Below are 25,037 nucleotides of genomic sequence, written 5' to 3'. Positions count from 1 at the left end.
TGATTTCTTGTGGTCTGGTTCACAAGTCAAACCAAGCCATAAATTATTTACAGATCACAACAGATGGAAATGCATATCACATTTATTTACAATTATGTACAAACCAGTTGGCATATGAACCGTATCAGTAAGTTAGCTTGTAAGTAGATGCAAATAATTAAATTTCTATGAGCAATGCAAAAAAGCTGTGGAATCTTGGATGGGATTCATTATAATTCATTACAATTCTGCTTACTGGTCTAGGTCACTTGCTGCCTCTTAGACTACACCAATTGTCAAGTTTGGGTAAATAGCAGTATTTTAACTGATCTGGTTGAAGATAGGAACATTGTTGGATAGGTGGCTACCAGGATAATTTCAGAACTAAAGATTAGACCAACAACTTCAAAGCGCGAAAGCAATCATGAGGAGTAAAGCTTTACTTAAGTGCACCTTGATCTTTTTATGGAATTATTATTATTATTATTATTATTATTATTATTATTATTATTTATTCCATTTGTATGCCACCCCTCTTGGTAGACTCGGGGCAGCTAACAACAATGATAAAAACAGCATGTAACAATCCAATACTAAAACAACTAAAAAAAAACCTTATTATAAAACTAAACATACACACAAACACACCATGCATAAACTGTAAGGCCTAGGGGGAAGGAATATCTCAGTTCCCCCATGCCTAACGGCAGAGGTGGGTTTTAAGGAGCTTACGAAAGGCAAGGAGGGTGGGGGCAGTGGGGATTCCGCTGATGCAATCAAGGCAGCATGATACGCGCATCTTGCCGCCTTGAGCGCCACTTTGTAAGTCTTAATAAAAGCTCTTACAAGTGTTCGATCGGATTCAGATTTACTCTTCCTCCATCGCTTCTCTAGACACCTCTTCTGGCGTTTCAACTCCCGGAGCTCCTCATTGAACCATGGAGCTCGATGGGGTCTAGTGCCATGGAGAGGTTACTTGTCCTTGCTTCATCTTTTTGGCCGTTAAGCAACATTTTCATGGCGTGCTGACTTTAAACTATTAAGTATATCCGCTTCAGAGTTGAGGGGCATACATTACTGAAAAGAAAATGAATTGGAATAGTTTTGTGCCACCTTAGGCACAAAAGCCATGTGGGTGATTTTGAAAAAATTACCAGGAGACTGGGAGTTCTAGTTTCACCCTACGCATGAAAGCTGGCTTGGTAACTTTGGGTCAATCATAAGGAGATGGTGAATTGTAGTCCTGCCTTAGGCATAGAGCCAACTGGGGTCAGTTCCTCTCTCAGCCCAACTTTCCTCACAAGGTTTTTTTAAGATTAGATTAGATTAGGTTGTTGGGTAGAAAGTAGGAAAAGGGAGGAGTATTAGGTGTGCTTGCTTCCTTGAGTTGTTTATAAAAATAATAAAAACATGATTACAAACACACACACAGGTATGTATGTATGTTTGCATGTATGTATGTAACATATTTTTTCTGGTAATATGCCTTGGAAATGGTCCCTCTGTAGGGCCAAGAGACAAAAGGAAAGGAAAGTTGCTTCCTCCCATATTTGGGGATACTAGGGTTAAAGGCTGATTCGGAGATGAGCTTGTGGCTTAGAGGTTAATATTCTGTCTTGCATGCAGAAGGCTACAAGTTCAAATCCCAGTAAGGGTATGTCTGTCTGATGATACCCAAGGTTGAAATAGATCTATAACAGGCTCCCTTCCTTTTCACTTATCAGCAAAAATATGTAACTATGTAAATTATAGTTTGTCGATTATAAAAAACATTATCTGCTTTGGAAATAGCCCCTGGGTGGGGCTGAGAGGAAAAAAGGAAAGCAGAGGTGCTTCATCCCATATTTGGGAATACCAGGGTTATTTCAACAGAAAAACAATATATGTGACAATTAAAATATTATATATATATATATATATATATATATATATATATATATATATATATATATATATGTCACATGTTTTTTTGCTGAATTTGAAAATTAAGGGAGACTAGGATAGATCTATTTCGGCCTTATTTTGGCCTCATCAGCTAGCCATACCCACTGGGACTTGAACCTGCAACCTTTGCCTTGTAAGGCAGAGAATTATCCTCTAGGCTACAGTATCCAATCCCTTCAGCTCTGCACCAGGGAAGGGTTACATATTTTTGTGTCGAATCACCCTGGTGTATTGAAGGAACATCACAGCTCCTTATTTGCCTCTCGGCCCAACCCAGGGCCATATATGACGGTCTTGGTATATTCGGGTTTCTTCCCGTGTAGGATTTGGAAATTTCTGGCGACGTTTCGACGAGGTCTCACTCGTCATCTTCAGGCTGGTGTTTCTGTCCTTCTTCTCAGGCGAACACTGCGAGACCTGAGCTGCATTCCTTCTATAAATACTGGTGGCTGGGTGTGGTTTGATGGCTCAGCAATTGCCTGCTGTGTAGAAACTTCCTGGTGAGTCAGTGGGGTAACAATTGGGGTCGTTGATGTAGCTGAGGTATGCTGATTAGTCAATGGTTGTAGATTAGGCATGATATCCTGAGTAGTTGGAACTTGCAGGCTGCTTGATTGCTTTACAGTGTGTGTTCTGAGTCTGGTTTCTATGGCTGGGATATGTTTGAGGGCTGGTTTCCAGATGTCTGGTAAGCGAGAGGTATCATCCCGCTTGTTCATATTTTGGGGATGTTTTTCTATCTCGGTTGCTTCCATGATTATTCTTTTGCTGGCACCACCCTCCTCCCTTAAATCAAAGGCACCACAGATAAAATCAGTAAAATTCTCCGCAAACACAACATCAAGACAACCTTTGGTACAGATAAAAAAATAGCCAACATCCTAAGAAACCCGAAAGACAATATCCAACTAGAAAACCAGGGAGTTTATCAAATACCGTGTAAAATCTGCCCAGCCACATATATTGGACAAACGAACAGGAGAGTAAATGCACGTGTTGCAGAACATAAGAATGCATTAAAGAAAAAAGAAAAAACCTCCTCCCTTTTCCAACACTTCAAAACTACAGGACATGAAATTGATTTTGACAGTACCAAATTAATTTCCAAAACAGAACACTACAGCAAAAGAATAATCATGGAAGCAATCGAGATAGAAAAACATCCCCAAAATATGAACAAGCGGGATGATACCTCTCGCTTACCAGACATCTGGAAACCAGCCCTCAAACATATCCCAGCCATAGAAACCAGACTCAGGCCTTTAGGAATTCCTTGAAAGCCTGCTATTAGAATAGCTTGGAAGATTTATGGCTATTCAGCTCCTTCATGACAATATAAGCAAAATTCTTCAAATAACCAAGGGCTTAAAGTAACAAGGAATGAATCAAAAGATAATAAATAGTAGCTTTTTAACATCCAGAATTGGAACTGGTCTTGAAAGCTTGGCTCAAAATAATTTCCAGGAAAACATCTACTCCCTGATTATTTTGAGATTCTTAGATTGCTAAAATAAGGCAACCTTGTTAAGTGTGAAGGATTTCTTTGACACAAGGTGGCATATTAGCTTTTGTCGAACAACTTATCATTGGCAGTACTTTCTCTCCTTTTTTTTGAATAATAATATAATCTTTATTCCATTCAATAAGTACATAAATACATACATGCATACATGCATACATACTGTTCTGCCGGCGTGTTTCAACTGCCCGTAATTACAGGGTAATTAGTCCAGGAAGACACACACCACATGATAAAAGGAAAACCCAAAGGTTTTTATAAACAGAAAAACAGAAACAGCTCCCTTTTTAAATGTCAAAGGGATTTTCTGGTACACACAAGACACAGGTTAAATGCAGTCCAATTGCTCACAATAAGTCCAGAGAGTCCACACACACAATCCTGAACAGCAAAAACCACGATCTTGATGAAACAATGAATCAGATAAACTGCCCTGAGGCTAAAACAACAGGCTGCACTTTTATCTGTAGCACTAATTTACAGCAGCCCCATCCAACCACAGGTGGCCTCATTTTCTCTTGTAATAATCCTTCAGTTGTTGTCTCCTATGCATCAATCTACGCATGCGTGGATGTGTCATTAATTCTTGTTCAGAATCCAGGGATGATACAGATGACTGATCTCCTCCTGGGCTGTCTGCTTACTCCCCTCTTCCCTGTCACTCACGCTTCCTTGGTCAGAGGAGACTTCGTCGGCAGATTCTACTGGGAGCAAAACAGGCCTGCGGCATGTGGATGTCTCCCCCACATCCACCTTTCCTTGGGGCAGGAGCTGGGCCAGAGATAACCACAACACACACACACACACACACACACACACACACACACACATACATACAGTAATGGGCTCCTATGGGTACGGTCAGGTACGCAGAACCAGTAGAAAATTTTGAATTTTTTTCTTTTTTTCCCTTCTGGGCTCTGGGTATGTTTTTCCTATCATAGTAAATAAAGTTGAATGTGTATAATTTTAGAAGAGCTGTGCGTGCGTGTTTGTGTGTGCATACATATACATACAGTTTATAAAGTAGATAATGTATATTTTTGTGTGCCTGTGTGTAATATGTATATACACATATGGCATTTATGCATAGAATTAAATAGTATATTTTGGATGTTCAGTAATAATAAATAGATAGGGAAATTGTATCTCTTTGAGGCGAGGAGAGGCCAGGCACCGTAAACATAACCCAAACCCTTGACGTGAGTGACATCAAATTGGCCACCTTTAAGTCAGTCACATGGTCCTTTCAGCCACCACGTCTCATGATCATCAAGCCACTCCCACCTGGTCACATGGCCAGGAAGTCACACCCACAAAATAAGCTACGCCCAGTGTGATAGTAAAAAAATTTGCAGCCCTTTACTGCATACATACATTTTTTAAACATTTCCCCAGAAGACATAATGTGGCACAGACATTGTAGAACAAAGGGACCGTGAAACCTAAAGAAAATAATTATGACATGGTGACATGATAGTAGTATCCCAGTACTTGTGGGGCTGCCACAAAGAAGAGGGGGTCAAATTATTCTCCAAAGCACCAGAAGGCAGGAGAAGAAACAATGGTTGGAAATTAATCAAAGAGAGAGGCAACCTGGAATTAAGGAGACTTCCTAACAGTGAGGACAGTTAACCAGTGGAATAGCTTGTCTTCAAAAATCATGGCTGCATCATCACTGCAGGTTTTAAAGAAGAGATTGGACAGTCACTTGTCTGAGATGGTCTATGGCACTGTTCATGTGCCATCATGTTGTTTTTAGGGGGAGTTGAGGGGGGAGAGTTTTTGAGGTTTTTGGCACTGTGCATGCACACGTGTGTGCAATGCATGTTTAGCCATGCTGCATGGGAGGAAGCACATCATGTTTTGTGAAAGCATCTGATAGAAATACAGTGGTACCTCTACTTAAGAACGCCTCAACTTAAGAACTTTTCTAGATAAGAACCGGGTGTTCAATACTTTTTTGCCTCTTCTCAAGAACCATTTTCCAGTTAAGAACCCAAGCCTGGAAAAATTTCCCAGGAAATTTGAGAGCGGCACGAAGGCCCGGCCAGTTTCCTGCCATTCCCCCTTTAATCCCAGCCATCTCGGGCTGCCAGAGGAGCCTTTTGGTGGTGCTTAAGGAGGCTTTGGCAGTCCAGAGCAAATGAAGCATTTTCATTTCTCTGGGCGCTTGGACAGGGAATAAACCTCTGCCAGTGCCCAGAGAAAGGAAATGCTCCTTTCGCTCTAGGGAGCCGAGGAGTCACCACAGCGAAGGAAAGGCGCTGGCTACAAAGCTAGCGAATGAGAAGAGAGGGGAGCCCTTCAGCATGGGAAGGAAGAGGCAGCAGGTAGCAGCAGCCAGTGTATGGTAGGCGGTGTATGGGAGACAGCCTTGCGACGGGTATATGGGAGGCGCGTGCTCCTCCTCGCCGCCTCAAAGTCCCATTTTTTTAAGCCTTAAAAGTTTGAATTTTTTTGATTCCCCTCCCCACACCTTCTTCCTTCAGCAGCAACTGTCCTCCTCCTCCTCCTCCCACCAAAATCCGGAGCTTTTATTTCTTTCCTAATGGGTTTGTACACATTATTTGCTTTTACATTGATTACTATGGGAAAAATTGCTTCTACTTAAAAACCTTTCTACTTAATAACCTGGTCATGGAACGAATTAAGTTCTTAAGTAGAGGTATCATTGTATACAGAAGTAGGCTTAGGTGGTTGTGTGAAAGTAACCTCTCCACAATAGCTTTGAGAGTTGGACCATAAGTGCTGAAGAACTGATGCTTTCTCATTGTGGTGCTGGAGAGTCTCTTGGACTGCCAGGAGATCAAATCTGTCAATACTGAAAGAAAGCAACCCAGATTGTTTTTTGGAAGGACAGATTCTGAAGCTGAAGCTCAAATCCTTTGACTACCTAAGGGGAAGACGATGAGATGCTTAGACAGTGTCATCGAGGCAATGAATAAAAATCTGAGAAAACTCCTAGAAACAGTGGAAGACAGGCAGGTGCCTGAGGTGCTGTGGTCCATGTTCTTGCAAAGAGTCAGCCACAACTTAGCAACCGAACACCATCAACAACAACATCCCCGCACTGAGTTTAAGGGAAATTATTGTTTAGATGTGGAATGTGGCATAAAAACATCCCTCTTATCTTTTGCCCACTGAAAATTGCAACTCTAACTAAAGTTACAGTTTAGAGCAATTCATATCTGCACTGGAGGAAAAAACAGCATTAATGGGGAGAAGGTTTTTTTCTTTCTTTCCTTGGATAAACAGCTTTGGGGAAAGGATAAGGCCACTGCCTTGAATTGACTCAGAAAATAACAGCATCTAGTTAAAAGCCTCCGCAACTGTATGATAGCAAGATTGTCCTTTCCTAAAAAGGTTCGTATTTATGTCTATTTGAAGGGCAGAATTATTTCACCTTAACAACTATCTGTTTCAGTTTCTTTTTATTTGCACATCCTGTGTTCTGTGTGAGTCTTTACGCAGGGAAACAACAAGAAGAAAGCAAACAAAAAGACAGTACAAAAACATTGCCAAGGAAGATCAGAGCCGCCTTTTACCTATTGGGAATGGTTGGGTATTTATTTATTTTGGAGATGTAGATGGCTGGAACAAACTGTGCTCAATATTTTTAGATCCTGACACCTCCATTATCCTCAATCTTCTTTATGTTAATATATTCTGAAACAGGATGAGAAGGAACTCAGAGATATTGGGTTCAAAAAAAAAATATTCACAGCTGCAGGAATTGGGTTTGACTAGTCTAGAGCAGTGATTTTCAACCTTTTTTGAGCTGTGGCACATTTTTTACATATACAAAATCATGGGGCACATTGAGCGGGGGGGAGTGGGTGAAGGCTAAAAAAGTTTGGACAAAAAAATTATCTCTCTCTCTCTTCCTCCCCTTCGCTCTATTTCTCTCCCTCTTTCTTTCTCTCTCTTCCTTCCTTCCTCTCTCTCTCCATCCCTCTTCCTTTCTCTCTTCCTTCCTTCCTCTCTTTTTTGCTTTTTCTATGTCTCCTTCCTTCCCTGCCTCTCTCTCTCTCTCTCTTACTTTCTTTCTCTCTCTCTCTTGCTGAGCTTCACGGCACACCTGACCATGTCTCGCGGCACACTAGTGTGCCACGGCACACTGGTTGAAAAACACTGGTCTACAGAAAAGAAGGACTGGTGGTGACATTATAGCAGTATTCCAGCATTTTAGGGGTTGCCACAAAGAAGAGGGAGTCTACTTATTTTCCAAAGCGCCGGAGGGCAGGACAAGAAATATGGGATGGAAACTAATAAAGGAGGGAAGCAATTTGGAATTAAGAAGAAACTTCTTAACAGTGAGAACAATTAATCAGTGGAACAGCTTGCCTTCAGAAGTTGTGGGTGCTCCATCACTGGAGGTTTTTAAGAAGCCACCTGTCTGAAATGGAATAGGGACCACTACATTCATAATTTTAAATCCCATGGACCACTAATATGAATTTTTATTTTTAAAAAACAACAATAACTAGGATTTAGTGCAATATAAAATGTAAATATTTTTTCTATGGACCACCTGTTGATGACTCCTGGAATAGAAGACTTCCAAAGACCCGTCCAGTTCTATTCTGATTGACTGATTGTGTCATAGAAATGGTGACTGACTACTAATAAAAATATCTGATTTCCTGAAGCACCTTCTAAAAAGCATGTTGTGGAAATTCCCCTGTCTAACTAGTAACAAGCCCTTGAATAGGTTGATGTGCACCAGTAGGAGGAGGTAAGGGACCCACCCCTGACCAGCTCAATTACATTTCAGCAGCTAGAGTAGAAGTTGTGCTTCTTTTAGTAGCAGAGCAACAGGGAAGTGATCGTGTTTGGTCTTGTTACCAACTCGTGGCATTACAGGTCTGCTCCTTGAGCCAGTCCTAGTAGGAAAACAGATTCTACACCAGTGGTTCCCAAAATGTGGGTCATGATTTCTTTGGGGGGGGGGGTGAGCCACCTTTTCACAGGGGTCACCTAAGGCCATCATAAAACACATATTTTCGATTATCTTAGGAACTGAGACACCGCTATTCTATCCATCTCCAGGCGGATTCACCCACATGAAAATAGACTATTGCAATATATATATATATATATATATATATATATATATATATATATATATATATATATATATGCACCATGGGAACTTCTGAGCATGCACAGAAGTTAAATTTTTGGCACTGGGCATGTGTAGCCATCTTGCTTTGGCTACTTTTTGTTCTGGTTTCTGGTAGAACTTTAGCAATTACAAATAACTCTTATTAAAAGCATCATTTCATGAATAAAGAAACTCCATTTATTTCTCTGCTTTCCTGTAATTCAAACACATTCCTTACAGCACTCGGTCCGTTATCTCTCTTAGCTGCATTTCTCACATTTCTCCTCCCGCTTCACTTAAACAAGATTTATTTTCCTAACCACATAACTTTGAAAAACAGCAGCACTGACTGATAACAATGCAAAATACTTTGGCTTACTTTAGCGTGGCAAAAACATATCCATTTTCCTTTCGGCAACGTTGAAACTCCACCCTTCCTCTCTACTGACCCCCTGACATGCCAAATGCATCACTACAATATTTAACCCATTCCTCTCTTTAATATCTTCTTCCAGACCTCTGTTCTCTACGTTTTTGGGCTCTTCTGAATTTAGGGTTGGGCGAGTGTCTGATTCTCCCTCAGTAGATCCTGAACTCATAGCCCCATCCTGTGGCTGGCCTCCCAACTGTTCTACTACCTGTAACCCCTGGCCCCCCACTAATTCATAAACACTATCTGAATCTGAGTCCTCAATATCTTCATCATCCTCCAACTGATCAGGAGTGTGTACAATACTTTTTTTTGTACTTTTTAAAAAATTGACACTACTCATGCATGTGTGTGCAAAGCACATGTGCGCCCACGAAATGTGGCCATGCACCACAGGAGGAAACAAACTGGCAGTGAGGTAAGTTGGAACCCCTGAGTTTCCTAATAATTTTATTATTTTATGGTTGGGGGTCATCACAACATGAGGAACTGTATTAAAGGATCGCGGCACTAGGAAGGTTGAGAACCAATGTTGTACATGAATACTGGAAGTCTACTTCAATAAAATAGCTGGAACTGCAGAATACCTTTTTTTTTCTTATTGTCTTTCTTCCTCTTTCAATGGAGTGATACATGGTGCAATTAACATTTTTGGCATATATACCTAATTATTGCCTCACCTTTTTTAAAATAAATAAATAAAAATGTTTGGCTTATTTATTGGCTGAAATAGACCAGAATGCAGAAAATAGAACCTTTAGGTTATGACCTATAAAGCCCTTCATGGCACCGGACCAGACTAACTCAGGGACCGCCTTCTGCTGCACGAATCCCAGCGACCAGTTAGGTCCCACAGAGTTGGCCTTCTCCGGATCCTATCAACTAAACAATGTCGCTTGGCGGGACCCAGGGGAAGAGCCTTCTCTGTGGCGGCCCCGACCCTCTGGAACCAACTCCCCCCAGAGATTAGAATTGCTCCCACCCTCCTTGCCTTTCATAAGCTTCTTAAAACCCACCACTACCACCAGGCATGGGGGAATTGAGATACTCTTTCCCCCTAGGCCTTTACAATTTTATGCATGGTGTGTCTGTCTGTATGTTTGGTTTTACAACAGGGGTTTTTAACTGTTTATATTGGATTGTCATATCCTGTTTACTACTGTTGTTAGCCGCCCCGAGTCTGCGGAGAGGGGCGGCATACAAATCCAATCCAATCCAATCCAATCAAATTTAGATTTGTGGTACTAAATAAAGGCTGCTCTTTCCCAAGAGATCATATAGCAGAGGGATCAGTGTTCCCAGCAAGGTATAGATTCCAACATAAACTAGTTGAAGGAAATTCAGAAAAAGAAAGTTTCCATGCTATCTTCTCCAGCCTACGTCATACCCTGAGATTCACAAAAATAGGGCCCAAGGACAAAGCACACAGTCTTAAAAACCAACAGAGAATACATGCGATATACTAATGCGGAGTTGATATCCAGCCTATGTCCCATGGAATTAAGATGGACTCAATTTAAGTTTGTGGCTTTTATTACCGGGGTTTAAAACACATTCCCATTTCAATGCATCTTTCGGGGTTGTTTGTAAAAAAAAAAGCAGATAGGTATACATGTATAGAGAGAACAGTGCAATTTGGAGGGTAAAAAAGCATGGATTGTTAGGACATAATTTAATTGGCCACTGGGAAATAAGAATCGGTGATCCAGAACTACCTGAATGGCCATTAAAATCAAACTATTTACAGGTGGCTCATGGCTAGAATTTTATGGCTTAATGTGTGGTGCTCAGTAGAGTACCTGCTACATGGGCTTCCGCATAACCTCTGGTGTAGCCTAATGTTCAGTTTTATAAGTTCTAATCAATCAAGCTGATTTTAATTAATCCTAATTGTCCCATTAGATGTTCTAGCTAACAACATCGCAGCAAAGAAATGTCCCCAAACAGCTTAAATGACTCAATCAGTTTCTTCGCAATTCTTCTGCAGTTTCAGGTCTGAATAAGACTGGAATATTGGAACAAGCGCAGGAGACAGAATTCTTCAAAATTCTTAGGATTCTCTTTGCCGACTTAATAGTTACTTAATGTTCTTTCTGGGTCCCCCCAGAAGCCAACACCAACCAAAAAGAGTATCCAGACACACTGGTAAAAAGCAAAGGCAGTTTATACAATTCCAAGCAAACACAGGTAACAAAAACTGTTCTTACAGACAGGAACACTCTGAAGCTTCACAGAGGTTTCACGAAGGCCAGGCAATAAAACAGGATTCTTGCTGGCAAAAACAACGCTGGAGATAATAAAACCCACGCCTCACCCAAGTCTTCCAGACTTCTAGGCCACAAGCCAAGATCAGAGACGCCAAGAACCGAAGCAAGGTCACAGGACTCCTAGTTGATAACTCTCCACAAGACTGTAAGGGCGGGCCTGCCTTTTCAACCCTGCTGAGGAGAACCACACCCAAACCCAGCTGTTGCCAATTCAGGGATGTAAATACCTTTCTAATTGGTCCCTTCTTTGAGCTGCACGGCGCTGCCTCATGTCTATTATAGCCTGTGCGTCTTCATCCAATGAATCCAGGCTACTAGCTGGGGAGAGCCCCCCCCCGGGGGTCTCAGGCTGCTCTCCCTCCTCCTCTTCCTGACGTTCCTCTCCCCCGTCTGCCTGATCCTCCCCCTTCTGTTCACTGTCCTCCTCCTCTGGGCATGGATCCGGCAGAGATCCAGCCGGTCCCTGAGGAGCCTCAGGCTGAATCACAACACTTAATAGTCACAATTTACATGAGGATATGCAATATGATGAAGGCGTTTTCTATCAAACAGAAAAGCGTTTGAAGAATTTAGTCTTAACCTTTAAAAGATAAATCAGCTGGCGAGAAATAGAAAAGCCACACTATTTAAAATCTGGCTAAAAAGTAATGCTCTGTTTTAAGAACAGCTTGAAATGGAACATTGTAAATGAATAGAATACGTGATTGAATAGGTGTTGGATACTCACCTGAATGCCTCTTCTCATGCATAGAAAGGTGACAGTGGTCATGTGGGTAAGTTCGCTGTCTTGACCAATCAGGGACCGAGTCAGAAGTCTTTAAAGCATAGCCAGATCTGCCCCTTTCCCTGATTTTGCAAATCCAACGACTTAGGTTGTGTTGGCATTGACTTGGTTGACTCTCAGCCCAATAGGAAAAAGACATTAGAAAGGTAGCAACTAGAATGGCAATAGCCCAATGCTGGAAAAAACCTAACCCTCCGGAAGACTCATTAATACTAAAGAACATTCTTGACTGTGCAGAACTAGATGCCTTAACAATTAAAATTAAAAAACAAAGAAGACTCCGATTATTATAAAACATGGAACATATTTTATGATTGGTTTAAGAGGAAAAATAGAAGTTCAAAATGAATTACGATAATAACAATGCTTTAAGATATGTATTTATTGACAGAAAGATGAAATATGATGCAATTACAACGATTTTTTGTGAAAACAAATCTTTATGTAACTAAATTAATAAATAAAACAGGGTACGGAAGGCGTTTTAAAAATAATAATAATAATAGAGAAGACATTGGTAACCAAAAAGAACAACAGTGAATGCTGATTATTTCTATTCACCAGAAAATAATTTGATATGCAACAAGACTGTAACTCTCCTTCTCTCAAGAGGAAATTGATGATATTTCTATGTTATTTGTAATTTTGTAATTGTCCAGGTGTTTTTTGTTGGTTTAGAAGTGTATGTATGTTTTTCTATTTTCTTTTTTGTGTATTGCAAATATTGCAAATATGTCAATGTATATATTTTCTTGATTATGATTTTTAAAACAAATTAATAAAAATTACTTTTAAAAAAAAGAAAGGTAGCAAATGAAGATGAAATGCAGATAAATTCATTAGAGAGGGAGGTGACTGCTGTCTCCATTCTATGAATTAGAAGAGCCATTCAGGTGAGTATCCAACGTCTATTCTCCATGCTGGGCAATGATGACAGTAGTCATGTGGGACATACCAAAGAGATGTGTCCCAATAGGGAGGGGACCACTAAAGGTCATGAGTTACTACAGACTGAAGCACCCTCCTCCTAAATGCCACATCTGCAGACGAGTAAGAGTCAATTTTGCATTGCCTTATGAAACAGTTGAGAGAAGACCAGGTGGCTGCTTTACACACTTCCTCCAGAGGAGCTTGAGTTACCCATGTGGCAGAGCTTGCCACATGTGAAGTTGTGTGGGCTGTGATGCCCCTGGGAATTGGCATTGAAGATGACTCGTATGCTTTGTCGATGGTGCTCCTAATCCATCTGCCTAGATGAGGCTTTAGTGCCTAGAGACTTGTTGTGGTTAGCTCTGGCCCAGCTCCTGCCCCACGGACTGTGGATGTGGGGGAGATTCACATGCTGCAGGCCTGTTTTGCCCCCGGTGGAATCTGCTGATGAAGGCTCCTCTGACCAAAAAGACATGAGTGACAGGGAGGAGGAGCGTGTGGCAGACAGCTCTGAAGGAGATCAATTATCTAGCTCCTCCTTGGATTCAGAACAAGAGTTAATGATACAGCCACACATGTGGAGAGCGATGCATAGGCAACAACAACTGAGAGATTATTATCAAAGAAAATGAGGCCACCTGTGGTTGGGTGGGGCTGTGGTAATTAGTGAGGCTGCTATAAATAGCAGCCTGTGGGTTTGGCCATTTTGAAGGATTATCTGATCGTTGTGTTTCGTGACTGCTTTACTGACTTTGACCTTTTGTGTGCTGATTTTCCCCGCTTTGAAACTAAACCAGAGCAAAGTGTGTTTCACTTTGTGAAAGAAGAAGGACTGTGAATTGCCTCACAGCCATAGTTCCCTCTAAGCTGAGCAGTGAGCAATCACTCACTTAAAAATCATCATCAACTCAGAGTTTTCCAAACCTGCCCAGAAGCCGAGAGGGAAAGAGTGAGAGGGAAGGAGAGAGAGAGGAAGAGAGGAAGAGAGAGAAACAGATAGAAAAAAGAGAGGAAGGAAAAGAGAAAGAAAAAGAATGGGAGTAAGGAAGAGAGAAAGAAAATCAAAATCTAGTTTGAAACTAGCTCACCTATTTAAGTGGCATTTTGATATTGATAGAGTTGCCCTATTATGAGCTCACTGTTATAGACACACAGTACAGTATTTTATTTTGAAACAGGGTGGGTTTTTTATTTATTTGTTTGTTTGTTTGTTTATTTATTTATTATTTCTGTGCCGCCCAGTCCCAAAGGGACTGCCGCTCAGACACTATATTTTTCCGCACACCCGGAAAAAAATTAGAGGGAACACTGCTCACAGCTGCAAGCTAAGTATCACAGAACTGATAAGGGACTTGTACAAATTACCAGTTTGTTTGGAGATGAGTGTTCTTTGCTATACCAAAAGAGGGCTTAGTTTAAGTGAATTTTCATTATAAAGAACATTGTTTTGAATTTTCAAACGTGTGTGTGTCTGAAATTTGTACCTGTGAATTTTTGTGAGGATTCTACCAGAGAGCCCGACAGAACAAGACTGAGGGTGATAAACAGGGCTTCAGGATTTCAGATTTGCAGAAGATTTTGGTGCGGCCAATGTAGATCTTTAATGCTCTGGTAACGTCTAGGGTATGTCATCTGATGCTCAGACAATGATCCGCTCTGGAGCAAAAGGATGGTAGAGTAATGTCCTGGGATCTATGATACATAGAGTTTACCTTCGGGAGGAAGGTAGGGTTCAGCCTGAGGACCACTCTGGAATGGAATCGGCACACATCTTGTCTGATAGACAGCACTGCCAGCTCTGGAATAGATGTCTCAAGGAGGCCTCTTTGAGCAGTTCGTAGGGGGGAGGGGCTATGAGACACAACAGGACTTGAGGTAAGCCCCAAGTTGGGTATTGGTGAATGGTAGCGGGAGGAATGTTGGATACCCCCTTAAGTAATTCCTGTATTGCAGGGAAGCTTCTGAGTGGTTCCCCTTTTGGACCTGCAAGGACCGATGACAGAGTGGCTACTTGTCTATGTAAGATGTTAGCAGACAGGCCCATGTGGAATCCTCACATCAAGAAACTGATGATTCTCGGGAAAGGTACATGAATTGGAGAAAAACCTTCTTCTGTGCATCACTCGCAGAATTTTGACCAAGTGTAGCTGTAAATACGGTTGGTGGAAGACCTTCTAGAGCAGGGGTCCCCAAACTTTTTACACAGGGGGCCAGTTCACTGTCCCTCAGACTGTTGGAGGGCCGGACTATTAAAAAAACGTGTGAACAAATCCCTATGCACACTGCACATACATTATTTAAAGTAAAAAACAAAATGGGAACAAATACAATATTTAATATTTATTCTTCCTCTTTCTCTCTCTCTCCCTTTCTCTCTGTCCTTCTGTCTTTCTAGTTCTCTCTCTTTCTCTCTGTCCTCTCTCTCTCTTTCTTTCTCTCTTCTCTCTTTCTCTCACTCACTCTCTTTATATCTCTCCCTCTTTCTCTCTCCCTCTCTCTGTCTCCTCCTTTCTCTCTCTCTCCCTTTCTATCTCTCCTCTTCCTTTCTCTCTCCCTCTCTATCTTTCCCTCTTTCAGCGGCGGAATCCGGCGTTGGGGGCCTGGGGCCATGCGGGACCGCTCATCCAGGCTTGCCGGTTCACGCGCGCCTGGATGAGCGGTCCCACATGGCCCCAGCGCCGGACTCCGCCGCTGATCTCCACCCCCGTTCCGCTCTGCAGCTGAGAGGCACGTCCACTCCTTCGCCCTCCCCGGCACCCAGCATCCGGCCCCACACCGCCTCCACCTCCCGGTAAAGTGCCCGATCTCTTCCTGCAGGAACGGGTGGTGGGGCGCCGCGAAGGGCCGTGCTTGAAGGCCACCACGGCGCCGCAGTCCCAGAAAGTGGCGTGCTTTTTAAATGTGACGCTTTCCTTTCCTGCATCAGCCAGCAAAGCTGGGCAGTCGGCTTTGCTGGCTGGAGAAGCGAGCGATCTGGGACTGCGTAGTTTTGCGCAGGGGGGACAGGGGGACAGGGCAGTCCCCGCCACCTGTGTCAGCGGCGAGGTGTGCTCGCCTTGTGCCGTGGGGGGGAGGCGATGGAGGTCAGGGGTTTTCAAGCAGCCGCCTCCTCCCCACACACAAACTTAGCCATGGTGCACTTAGCTGTGACTTTCAGTGGACAGTTTTTCAATTGCCAATCGCCTTTTCATGAATTTCGCGTCCACTCACCACGGAGGAGGAGGGGAGGAGGAGGTGGAGAGGCAAGGGGGCGAGGAGGAAAGCGGGCCTGCAATTGGCCAATTTCTTTCTCGCCTTTAGGGAGAGGAACTGTTGCTGCTCTGCCATAGGGCAGCAACAGTTTCTCTCCCTAAAGGCGACAAAGGAAGGGGCCAATTGCAGGCCCGCTTTCCTCCCTGCCCCCTTGCCTCTCCACCTTCTCCTTGCTGAGCAGCTGACCGCAGTGAGTTGACAGGAGATTCGGGAGCTTATTTTATCGACCAGTAAAATCTCGTGAGCTTGCCACGGGCCGGTTAAAAGACCTCGTTGGGCCGCATCCGGCCCGCGGGCCGTAGTTTGGGGACCGCTGTTCTAGAGGCTTGCAGGACTGCTATGGCATTGTGGCTGTAATGTGGAGAGTCTAGATCCCTCCGGATAACCTCCATGTGGACAAAAGAAACCAGTCTGGATCCGGATGAAAGTATGCTCCCTGTTGAAGCATATTCGCCATAACGGGGAGCCGCCATGGGGATGCGATGGAAAGAGCTTGAAGGTCTGCAAACCATGCACATCTTGGCCAGTGAGGAGCAACTATGATGATTTGAGCTTGTTCCACGAGAATCTTCTTAATGAGGTCTGGTACTTTTGGAATCGGGGGAAAGGCTTAAAGGAGTTCTCGGGGCCATGGGCTCCTCAGCGCATTGATCTCCTCTGCCACCAGATCTGGAAATTGGGAGAAGTGGGACAACTGGGAGTTGATTGTAGTCGCAAGTAAGTCGACTGATGGGTGTCTGAATCGGAGGCAGATTTAATGGAATAGAGATGGGAGGAGTTTCCATTCCCCAGGGTCTATTGTCTGATGGGATAGCCAATCCACTTGGAGATTGAGGCTCCCTAAGATGTAGTCTGCCATGAGAGACTGTAGGTGTCTTTCGGTGTCTTTGCCCTTTGAGGATGGGAATGTGTAAATAGGCCTCCATCAACTCCAGGGAGGCCTTGAAATCCCCTGTATGTAGCGTTGCAAGAGTAGATGCGAGAGAGTGCATCTTGAACCGTCTGTACTTAATATAAAGAATATAAATTCATTGAGTCTAAAATGGCTCTCCATCCACCCGAGGCTTTGGGAATTAAGAAAAGAATTGAGTAAAACCCAGATCCTCTCTGACCTGGGGAAACTCTCTGAAATGCTCTGATAGTCATGAGATGGTTAATGGCATCTTTCACCAGACACAGAGAATCCCAGTTGTGGGAAACTGAGCAGGAAACAAAATGGTTAGGGAGAATAGAAATGAACTCCAGGGAGTTGTTGGGCCCGAAGGTCATCTTTGGAATGTGGTGTTGGATTTGTTGAAGCCACAATAGCATGGCCCTGGTGAAAAAAAAGATGCAGAAGATGCAGCTTTAATTGCCCAGGAGTCATCTAGGTAGCTTTTCTTCAACATTTGTTCAAGAAGATGATCCTTGGCCTTAATCACCTCTTCAGCTTCACCAGGCATGGCTGCGACTGAGTTGAGAGATTTAATGGGCTCATCCTCCTTGGGCATGGCGATTAGTTCCTCAAATGATGGTACTACCTTGTAAAATTTCTTGTCCTTGGCGGAAGGGTTTGGGCTTGTTGCTGGAGATGTCTATTGTTTCAACAAGGCATCTCTGAAAATCTGGGGCATAGGAATGATATAGAAACATAGAAACATAGAAGTCTGACGGCAGAAAAAGACCTCCTGGTCCATCTAGTCTGCCCTTATACTATTTTCTGTATTTTATCTTAGGATGGATATATGTTTATCCCAGGCATATTAAATTCAGTTACTGTGGATTTATCTACCACGTCTGCTGGAAGTTTGTTCCAAGGATCTACTACTCTTTCAGTAAAATAATATTTTCTCATGTTGCTTTTGATCTTTCCCCCAACTAACTTCAGATTGTGTCCCCTTGTTCTTGTGTTCACTTTCCTATTAAAAACACTTCCCTCCTGGACCTATCAGTGTCTTGTTCATCTATCAGTGTCTTGTTCATCTTCTCCAAAAAAAGGGACATGTCCATTGTTCCTTGTCAGGCACGGTCTTGGTGTTGGAGTCCTGCATGTCTAGGACCATGGCAATGCGTGCTTTGTGAAGCAGGGATTTTAAAAGATAAGGTGGAAATATAGTAGAGGAGTATGATACCTTAGTGGGTAGGGAGTCATCTCCTTCATCCTCCTCTTCCCCATCTCCTGAGGAAGATACTTCAGATACTGGTGGATTCGGAACCCATCTTCTGGGAGCCTGGAGTGGTCTGGGAGCAGTGAAGGCTGGAGCTGCTGAGGTAGATGGAATATTGAGAGAGAGCAGCTGTAATCATGGCCTGAAAACCAGGAGAAACCCAAGGAGGGGACAGGCAGGTGTTAGGATCATCCCTGGGTTCCTGAACTGAGTCTAAAACTGATTTGGGAACCTGAATAGCCTCATCAGCCTCAACACATGAACCCCAAAAGTCTGGTTGGAGTCTGAGTAGATTGGGATCATCTAAGGTTGTATTGGATTCACCTGAGGCTGGCTGTTCTGAAGAATCAGGTATGTCAGGAGATCGAGTCTGAATACTCTCGACCTTTTAGCAGACCTATCACAAAGTTTTTTAATGCTTTATCTCTCCTTTTTTCTGCTCTAGTTGATTCAGAAATGTTTCTATTTTTAGTGAGAGCTGAGGGAGCCTGAGAAAGGGAGGTGGATTCAATGTCCTCTTCTGAAGGCCTTTTGGTCTTTTGAGTGTATGTATGTATGTATGTACGTATGTATGTGTGTGTGTGTGTGTGTGTGTGTGTGTGTGTGTGTATGAGTGCCTGTCTGTCTGTCTGTCTGTCTGTCTGTCTGTCTGTCTGTCTGTCTGTCTGTCTGTCTATCTATCTATCTATCTATCTATCTATCTATCTATCTATCTATCTATCTATCTATCTATTGGATTTGTATGCCGCCCCTCTTCGTGGACTCTTACTTACTCATGGGATTCTGTTTAGGGTTCTTGGATGCCATTGGAACTGTCACTTAGGCCCGGAAGGCAGAACAAGCAACCCTGATTATATGTTGAGTAATGCCCCAAGCCTCTGGTCCATGAGGCCTCTGCAGCCTTCTATTCTTCAGGAAGAAGAGGTAAGAAACTGCAATAAAACTAGGGCCCCTGGAGCTAAATTGGCTCCTTAGAATTGGCAATGATCTGAATTGGTAAAATTAAAGTGAACCCCACTGAGATGAGGCTTAGTTGGTTGAGTGTGGTGCTGAGCGTGGCTGTGGACTGCTCAGAGTGATAGCTGGGCCACGTGATTGCAGCCATTGGCACTGGGAGAATTTTGGGCGCCAACTGGACCCGAACGCAAAACAATAAAATGTCCAATTAAGGGAGATTGCAGCCCTGCAGACAAGACAAGAGAAATCTGATCCTTAATTGCCTGAGAAGCCTGGGAGTCAATCAGGACCATGAGGCTCTGTAGCACAGTGGGCGGTGGCTATGCTAATTTAAAAACTGCCCCAGGCAAAGTGGAACTCCTGTCAGCTGATCTCGTGCCGCTGAGTTTTAAACGGCTATACTCGTTTTCCCCTGAACTGCTTGTTAGCCGAAGGCAGCACCTCCTGCCGAGGAGGTGGGAGAGGAGGGGAATTTAAATGGACAAAAGTTTTCCTTTGATTTATCTTGTGTTTCTTTGAAGGTCCTTGGGATTATGGAGCCTCCTGAAGGAAGCAACGAAATGAAAAATAAGCAGGAAGAGCAGGCACAGGAGTTAAGAACTGAAGGACCATGTTAGGATCAGACGACCATGGAGAAAATCCTATCTAAATCAATGTTTCTCAAACTTGCCAACTTTAAAATTAGTGGACTTCAACTCCCAGAATCACCCACCCTACATATTTGGCTGGGGAATTCTGGGAGTTGAAGTCCACAAGTTTGCAAGGGTTGAGTTAAGAACAGGCCTTTGGTGAGAGCTTGCCAACAGCATGTCTTACCGCTAGGAGGACTGAGCCAAATCTGGGAAAGGGGCAGATCCAGCTGTGCTTTAAAAACATCTGGCTCGGTCCCTGATTGGTCAGGAGAGCGAGCTTACCCACATGACTACTGTCCCCGTTGCCCAGCATGGAGAATTTGAAAAACAAAACCTCAGACATTAAGATGCCAAGTCAACCAGGCACACAGCTTTCTTCAAATGCAATATTAATTATGTTTCATTTCCTGTTTTTAAAAATTTGCATAAAATTAATTAAAAATTTAAAAAACTAGCCCAGAGTTATAAAATGATGTCAAATAATTATGGATTATTCTACTCTCTTTCTCCCCACCTTATCTCCTAGTTTAAAAAAGGAAAAACATGAGAGAATTCTCCTAGTAGTAAGTGTAATAGTCAATATTAATGCACGTTGTGCTGGTGTTTGAGAATATATTGATGCTAAATTTAAAGAATTCTTCAAGAATAATATATTGATCTGTTTGCAGAGCATTTTTATTAATATATAAGCAGGAGGAATAGGCTTTGTTGAATTCAGTGAGGATTATTCTCTTTTTACCTAATTCAAACTTCTCAAACTACCCTGTGAAATTCAGTTGTATTGTAGCATTTGTATATTTATAAATGTGATAGTGCAGTTCCTATAGCAGACAGCATTCAGAAACAACACTGTATAAAACGAAAAGGATTAATGGATTAAAAATATCCATCGCTTTTCCACTGGTGGCCAATGACAGGGCATGATGCCAAGCTGAATGGTGTAACTGGGATTCTTGGATAACATCTATGATAATGGAAGGGTCAGGTCCCAAGAACCAGAAAAGACATATGGAATTACTGCTGAGCAGTTTCCATCTATAAACAGAAATCTTGCCAAAGCTAAAATAGCTATTTGCATCACTATGGTGATACTCTGAGAATTGCTCAGGAGAAACTTCCTCTTTTTCTCCCACCAAACTATCTCAGCTCTTTGAAGCCTCACCCTCCTGGGAATCCAGATTATATTCCAGGAAGGAATACCATCATAATCATCATCATTTCTGGGTCTAGAAAGCTTAGAACTACGGCGCCTAAAACACGATTTAAGTATTGCCCACAAGATCATATGCTGCAACGTCCTACCCGTCAATGACTACTTCAGCTTCAACAGCAACAACACAAGAGCACGCAACAGATTCAAACTACTCCAAACTTGACTGTAAAAAATATGACTTTAACAATCGAGTTGTTGAAGCGTGGAACTCATTACCGGACTCAATAGTGTCAACCCCTAGCCCCCAACATTTCTCCCTTAGACTATCCATGATTGACCTCTCCAGGTTCCTAAGAGGTCAGTAAGGGGCGTACATAAGTGCACTAGTGTGCCTTTCGTCCCCTGTCTAATTGTCTTTCCTTTATCTCATATATCATATATACTGTATTTTCTTCCTTTCATATATCTTCTCCTCTATTTTTACATATTATCTTTATATATATATATTACTTCATGTCTATTCTCTTCCATATGTATTGTGTATTGGACAAATGAATAAATAAAATAAAATAAATAAATAAATAAAATTTATTAGACTTGTATGTTGCCCCTCTGTGCAGTTAAAGAATAACAGAATTGGAGGGGACCTCGGAGGTCTTTTAGTCCAACCCCCTGCTTAGGTAGGAAACCCTACACTACTTCAGACAAATGGTTACCCAACATCTTATTAAAAACTTCCAGTGTTGGGACATTCACAACTTCTGGAGGCAAGCTGTTCCACTGATTAATTGTACTAACTGTCAGGAAATTTCTCCTAAATTCTAAGTTGCTTCTCTCCCTGATTAGTTTCCACCCATTGTTTCTTGTCCTGCCCTCAGATTCTTTGTATAATACCATGTTTCCCCAAAAATAAGACACTGTCTTATATTAATTTTTGCTCCAAAAGTTGTGCTACGTCTTATTTTGGGGGGGTGCCTTATATTTCTCAAATAAGACAAATTCATAGGCAGAAAAGCTGATACCCCCAAAGAAAGTGTACCGTACGCTACACTAATTACGGTACGGTACCTGTTAGTATGGCACCCACACACACAAACAACGTCACTTATATGGTATTGCAGCTTCTGGCCACCAGAGGAACTGCAGTCTACGCACTGTAGTGGAGACTGTAATGGTGGTGAGACAGCAACAGACTGTGTCTGCTGTACTGGACGGTACAAAGCGATGGAAGGGGCCAGCAGGGGATGCCATATTATTACAGTACCGCTATGAACAGCTTTGAATGGTACCGTATGTTTTTCCACCGTACCATATGTAAACTTGACTACACCTTATTTTCGGGGGGTGCCTTATATTAGCAAATTCTGCAAAACCTCTGACATGCCTTACTTTCGGGGTGCGTCTTATTTTCGGGGAAACAGGGTAGTTTGATTCCCTCTTCTTTGTGGAAAGCCCTGAGATATTGGAACACTGCTATCATGTCTCCCCTAGTTCTCTTTTCATTAAACTAAACATACCCAGTTCCTGCAATCGTTCTTCATATGTTTTAGCCGCCAGTCTTCTAATCATCTTTTGTTACTCTTCTCTGCACTCTTTCTAGAGTCTCAACATTTTAAAATATATTTTTTTCAGTCATGGTGACTAAGACTGGATGTAAGAGGAGAACTGAATGTTATACGGCACACACACAAAATGTTCCTAAATAGACCTCTACCTTGCAATATTTTATTCTTCATCTCTACCTATTATCTGAATAATACTGACTGTGTTATAAAGGGTAATTCTAACCATCCTGCAACCAAATGGCTGTTAAAAGGAAATGAATTCTACAAACCTTGAATGAATTTTAATGGATTCACTTCATATGAATAACTTGCAAAAATCAAGTGTGAAATTGTAGCTGAGATAGGAAGTATTGTAACTCAACTGGCATTTTGCCACATTGGAAAAGGTCAAATGGGTAGATGGCTATCATTAGCTATAGTCCCATGATCACTTAAAGGTTATAAAAATATAAAATGACCGCTAATCAACCATTGAAAAAGAAGGGGCATTTTTTGTCTTTAGAAATCCTTTGCAAGACTATTTCTTAATATCCTTTGACAGATATATAGTCATGATCACCTAATCTATGATATTTGAAAGAGCAAGCTACTTTTGAAATACCTGCCAAATTAAGGGAATGGAATCTTTTTCAGGCTGAAAGCATAGCTTTAAAAAAAAAAATCCCCAAAAAGTACATTTCATAGAAACATAGAAACATAGAAGACTGACGGCAGAAAAAGACCTCATGGTCCATCTAGTCTGCCCTTATACTATTTCCTGTATTTTATCTTAGGATGGATATATGTTTATCCCAGGCATGTTTAAATTCAGTTACTGTGGATTTATCAACCACGTCTGCTGGAAGTTTGTTTCAAGGATCTACTACTCTTTCAGTAAAATAATATTTTCTCATTTTGCCTTTGATCATTCCCCCAACTAACTTCAGATTGTGTCCCCTTGTTCTTGTGTTCACTTTCCTATTAAAAACACTTCCCTCCTGAACCCTATTTAACCCTTTAACATATTTAAATGTTTCGATCATGTCCCCCCTTTTCCTTCTGTCTTCCAGACTATACAGATTGAGTTCATTAAGTCTTTCCTGATACGTTTTATGCTTAAGACCTTCCACCATTCTTGTAGCCCGTCTTTGGACCCGTTCAATTTTGTCAATATCTTTTTGTAGGTGAGGTCTCCAGAACTGAACACAGTATTCCAAATGTGGTCTCACCAGCGCTCTATATAAGGGGATCACAATCTCCCTCTTCCTGCTTGTTATACCTCTAGCTATGCAGCCAAGCATCCTACTTGCTTTTCCTACCGCCCGACTGCACTGTTCACCCATTTTGAGACTGTCAGAAATCACTACCCCTAAATCCTTCTCTTCTGAAGTTTTTGCTAACACAGAACTGCCAATGCAATACTCAGATTGAGGATTCCTTTTCCCCAAGTGCATTATTTTACATTTGGAAACATTAAACTGCAGTTTCCATTGCTTTGACCATTTATCTAGTAAAGCTAAATCATTTACCATATTACAAACCCTTCCAGGAATATCAACCCTATTGCACACTTTAGAGTCATCAGCAAATAGGCAAACCTTCCCTACCAGACCTTCCCCTATGTCACTCACAAACATATTATTAAAAAGAATAGGACCCAGAACAGACCCTCGTGGCACACCGCTTGTAACCTGTCTCTGCTCAGAATACTCGCCATTAACAATAACTCTCTGATGTCTATGCTTCAGCCAGCTTGAAATCCACTGAACTATCCAGGGATTAAGTATAATCTTCACTAATTTATCTATCAGCTCTTTATGTGGAACCGTATCAAAGGCTTTGCTGAAGTCCAGATAGGCAATATCCACGGCACCACCTTGATCCAACACCTTTGTGACATAGTCAAAGAAATCAATGAGATTAGTCTGACATGATTTGCCTTCAGTAAAGCCATGCTGATTTGGGTCCAATAAGTTATTGTTTTTTAGGTGCTGATTTATCCTCTTTTTGAGTAGAGTCCTTGAGGATTGTCCTCAGCCAGATTTCCAAAGGGATCTTTCTGTATGCTTAGTTTCAGGTATAGCTGCAAGCCAAAAGCATGCAGGGAACATATTTATTTTATTTATCACATATTTATTACATGATTTTATATAAGATTCATTTCTGAACAACGTAAGGTAGTTCATAAAATGTAAAAACTGCATATAATAAAAAAGGAGCCACGAACAACTAATAGTTTATTTAAAAGCCAACGTTCAGCTATTAAACTCCAAATGCTCAGCAGCTCAACCAGCATTTAAGCAATTTATGAATGGCAAGGAGTTTCAATGCATTTTGTATCTTGTAAAGTTCTTCTGCAGCCCAAGGGCAACTGCAGAGAAGTAATTTTATC

The sequence above is a fragment of the Erythrolamprus reginae genome, chromosome 8 (assembly GCF_031021105.1).
Source record: "Erythrolamprus reginae isolate rEryReg1 chromosome 8, rEryReg1.hap1, whole genome shotgun sequence".
Classification (NCBI taxonomy): Eukaryota; Metazoa; Chordata; class Lepidosauria; order Squamata; family Dipsadidae; genus Erythrolamprus; species Erythrolamprus reginae.
The sequence above is the reverse complement of the archived record's forward strand: the minus strand, read 5'-3'. Positions refer to the sequence as shown.